The sequence below is a fragment of the Harpia harpyja genome, chromosome 19, assembly GCF_026419915.1.
Source record: "Harpia harpyja isolate bHarHar1 chromosome 19, bHarHar1 primary haplotype, whole genome shotgun sequence".
Taxonomy (NCBI): domain Eukaryota; kingdom Metazoa; phylum Chordata; class Aves; order Accipitriformes; family Accipitridae; genus Harpia; species Harpia harpyja.
Genome location: NC_068958.1, coordinates 17,949,586 through 17,954,382, shown reverse-complemented (window position 1 = coordinate 17,954,382; position 4,797 = coordinate 17,949,586).

The window sequence follows — 4,797 nt, the reverse complement described above, 5'->3', positions numbered from 1 at the left end:
GCTGCGGGTACCGGTGGCTGCGGGTACCGGTGGCTGCGCGCCGGGCGGCCGCTTGCCTGCCTGCCTTCCTTTCCTTTCCTTCCCCCCCCTCCTCCTCCTCCTCCTCTCCCCGCCACCCCTCGGCGGATGCGCGCTGGGCTCGGCCCGGCCCCGCTCTCCTTCGCCGGAGGGGAGGTAACTCCGCTCGGCTCCAAAAAAAAAAAACAAAAAAAAAAACAATAAAAAAATAATAATAATAATGGACACGCAGCCCCTGACGCAGGCTTGAGTCACCAGGGCTGTGTGTCAAAGCTGGGGTGCCAGGCCACCCCCCCCCCACCTCTCCGAGGGGGGCTCTTGCATTAAAAATAAAACATAATAATAATTAAAAAAAAATAGCAGTGAGTGCTGGCAAAAGGGCTGGGTTCAGCTTTGCTCACTGTGATGCTGTGGGGAACGGCAAAAGCTCCTTTATAATGGCCCCCCCCGGCCAAAAAGAGCAGCCCCAGAGGTGCCCTCCTGGCCACTGCTGTGGCTCTGCCCTGGGGAAGGGGAGTGCTTTGGGAGGGGTGGGGGGAGAAGGAGATCTGGTCACCCCTTTCCTCCAAGGATAACTTGAGAGGAGTCGCTTTGTCTCAGACCACACAGGGACAAAGGGAGACAGGAGGAGTGGTCAGGACCCACATTCTGCTCCCCATAACTCAGGTGCAAATCTGGAGCCCAGCCTTTGAAGGCAGTGGTGCTCAGGCTTGGCCTAAAACCCAGTGACACTCAGGGACCCCAGACCCAACGCAGGGCTCAGAGGACATCGCATCTCCAGCCACACCAGTTCCCTCTCATAACAAAGGCGAGCCCAGGAGCAGCACAGGCTGGAGCGAGGCTGAGCTAGGGGTGTAAGCCAGCTTTGGAGGATGAGGTATTTGCATTTATTAACCCACCTTTAATGCTGATGGTGAAATTCTGCAGGCAAAAGGGCCCCACTCCCCATCCAAACAGGACACAGTGGGATAGATAGCAGCACCAGGTATCTTATCAGAAGGAAGGCAGAAATACACATGCACAAACAGCTCTTCAGGGCAAGCAAACCCCAAACCCAGCTTCTTATACAGGCTTGATTTGTCACAGCCACTTAGGCTGCTTTGGTGCATTAACTGTGGTGTGGCTAGCAGAGAGTCCAGGCACACCTGTAGACATCAGCCCTCCCCTTTTATTCACTGCTGCCCTCAGAAAACATCTAATTGGGTTAATCAGGAAAGCCAGAGGGCTGTTAGGTTGGTTGACTGGTGGGGAAAAGGAGTTTTCAAAGGAGTTCATTGCTGGTTCAGTACCTGATGGAAAGGATTAAGGTTTCTGGGTCCTGAAAACCCAAATTCAGCCCATCTGAATCCCAGCAGTGTAGCCTCGACACTTTTCCCCAACCAGAGTGTTACTGTTGTGGGGGATACGGGTACCAGTATCCAGCTCCTGGGCCTGTGAGAACCCCAAAAGGAGGAAAAACACATTTGGAAGAGACAAACCCTGGAGGATTCAGATCTCAAGCCCCAAACCATGCTCCTTCCAGCTCCTGGATCTCAACGTTTATGCACATTTCTGGCATTTGGACCCATTTCCCTTTCCAGCCTATTAAGCACAAAATGATCAATTCTCCCAGGTACTTGGGAGCCCAGCCAGCACCTGCACTGAGATCCAGTGCCCGACTGTGAGACCGATAGTCATAACTCTCCCTCCTGCCCCCCTGGGAGAGATAAGGCCACGCTCCATTAAACCTGCGCCTTTACCCATCCCGGGCAGGGGTAAGGCAGCTCGACGCAGCACTTGAAGGGGAAGAGGCGCGTGATTTACTACTATGCAAAATTCCCAGCGTCTGCTCAGCTTATTGCAACGTCTCTGCACATCTCACGGGGGCTGATGCACCTTGGCAGGGGTGGGGGGAACTTTGAGGCTGATGTGAGCCAGCCTGGAAGAGATGGGGTGTCGGTCAAAGCCTGCCAGGGGTTCCTCTGGTTTGCGGTCAGCCTTTGTGACCTCTCTAAAGATTTGATGCTTTCTGTGTTTTAAACATGGCATCTTGTCACAGTCCTTCTTGTGAATCATGCTTTCTCATTGATAGAAGAATGAAACATGGAGGGCAAGGATGCAATGCCCAGGCTGGGAAGGGAAGGTGAGACTTGGAGCCATCACAGCCAGCACGTCAGTGGGGTCCCCTGCTCCCTCTTACGGGCACATGCAGGGGACAGGCAATGGCAGGTATTAACAAGCAGGGAGAGAGAAATGTGCCCCACAGCATGTCACCTCCACACCTCCATGGGGACCGAGAGCCCTCTGCGGGGACGCTCCCTGCTCCACTCCCGTGCAACTGCCCAGGGGCCCGGATGCAGTCAGGGGTCTGGGACGAAGCCATGGGGGACTGGGGCCAGGAGACATTATGGGGTGTGGAGGAGCCTCTCCCTCCATGAAATTCAAGCCCACACAGGGTCAATGTGAGACGGACTCTCCACCGGCTGCGAAGTGACAACCACCCCCGTGCAGAGCAGCATCAGGCTCATCACATGCACTGGGAAGACCCAACGACGGGAGAAAGGCCCTGCTGTCTGCAGGCACAAGAAAAACTTCCTAATTTCCAAAGATGGAGATTTTTATTGCATCCCAGTGCTGTCTCCATGGGGAGATGGGTACGAGCTTGGGAGGGCTGGGGAAGGGGACCTGCAGAGCCCACAACCTGCAAATGCCAGCAGCATAAAGCTCTCTGCACGCTCAGAGATTAAACAAAAGAAGATCAGTTGACCTTATTAAGGGGGTCTTAAGCAAAGGGAAATCAAGCAACCTTATTAAGAGTGGCTGAACCAGCCATTCAGCTCCCCTGCTCCTGCACATCTCAGGGGGGAGCAGGGATGAGCCTATTCGAGCTGGGAAGGTGTCAGTTCCTATGTCCCAGGTGACTTGATGACACCTTGAGGTGTCATAAATCCTCCCCTGAGGATTTAAAGATCTCCCTTTGGCTGGCCACACATCACCAAAGTGCACTGCTGGTTGGTAAACTGAGGCACAGAAAGATCCCCAGCCGTATCAGAGCTAAAAAAACGACTAGACAAGGTTGGATATGGACTCTGCCACGAACATGCACGCTTGGGACCAAAATTTCAGGTTATGGCCCAGGCTGTCACACTGCAGACTGTGCCAGCGATTGGCACAGAAGATGCCACAGTCAGATGCAAGAAGCTCTGGCTACGGCTGCATTTGGCTGAGGCTGATCCAGAGACACAGGCTCAAAAAAAAAAAAATACCCCAAACCCAGAGAGCCCGGTACTTTTCCGACACTAGCCTGAGCAGCGGGAACAGTCTGGATTAAAGCAGAGCATGAGTAATGTCTCTCCTGGAAGAGCAGTGCCCCGGAGAGCCAGCGAAAGGCTGATACCACAGTCGAAGATAGACGCATTTCCATAAACGCTGGAGCAGCAGCCTATAAATAACCGCCTGAATTTACTGCTGCTCTCATGTGACCCTGATCCCCGCATTTTCGGCTGCCATCTGTCACCATGGAAATGGCATCACAGGGCCACCAACCATTCATTCATAGGACTGGTCCAGGGGAGGGGGCCCGGCATGGGGGAGGCATCACTGAGGCTTTTTAAAGGATGGAAGTTGCAATTGGGGGAGGAAAAATACAGCAGGGAGATTTAGAGGGAGTGGGTGAGTGAGGATGGAGCAGTCCTTCCCAGGAGAGATGCGGCAGAGCCTGCGTTTCCAAACATGCTGCAGCCAGGGGCACCCGGGCAGAGCTATGGGAAGGGATGGACAGACAGACAAGCCCAGATGGACAGAGAGCAGGGATGAACGGATATCTGCAGGGAGCACAGGGATGAATGAATCCCTCCCTGGACAGCCCCCAGCAGTTTGGAGCATCATGAGGGTGCTGCCAGCACGGGGAGATGCACTTACCGCCCTGTCCCCCCCCAAACCCCTCCTGGCCGCAGGGACCACCCTTGTGCCCTGTGCCTTTGGGAGGAGACGGCTGCCTTAAGAGTTCCCCTTATTGCCTCCTCCACTGGTGAAATGGCTCCTAAGCCTGGCTTTTCCCCCCAAAGCAGGGTGCAAACAGGGAGGGATTAACAGGACAGTGAGCGTGGAGCTGTCGGTACGCTCAGAAGATGATTTTCCACCTAAGCTGTCAAGCCGACCTACATTCAAGTGATAATAATTGAAGGGGATAATGCCCTCCGGTTTCTAAATATGTATTTGCCTGCAAAGCCAGGGCCTGTCACGGCTCATTCGAGGCCGGGCGCTGCTAACGCAGAGGGAAAGGAGCAGAGCCTGGGAAAGGAGAGCCCAGCCTGACTCAGAGCAGAGGAATGTCTGGCTCTGACGGAGCATTTTCCACCCAGGGATCCCAACTGGCTGTGCCAGGCTGCTTCCCCCATCCCACGGGGCAAAGGGATGTGCCCAAGGCTACAGGTGAGGCAGTGGCACAGGCAGGATCCCGACCAGGATATTCCCCTTGGATTTGCCCTGCCCATCCCAGAGATGCCCCATCCTCATCATCACGGGGAGGAACAGGGACACCTTGGGCTAGTGACCAGCGAGCCCACGCAGACATGGTGGCACTTCCAAGGGCTCCCAAACCTCCCTGGTCACCCAGGGGCAGGATGATAACTCCGCAGGGTACCGTGACCCCAAAAGAGGGGTAAATGCCAGACAGCCCCAGCTGGAAACATCAAGAAACATGGAGAAAATGACCTTTAAAAGAAACATCTACCATTTATTAGTGATCTTAATGAAACCAGTCCCGGTGCCCCTCCATGCACTCACCTGTTGGCTGTT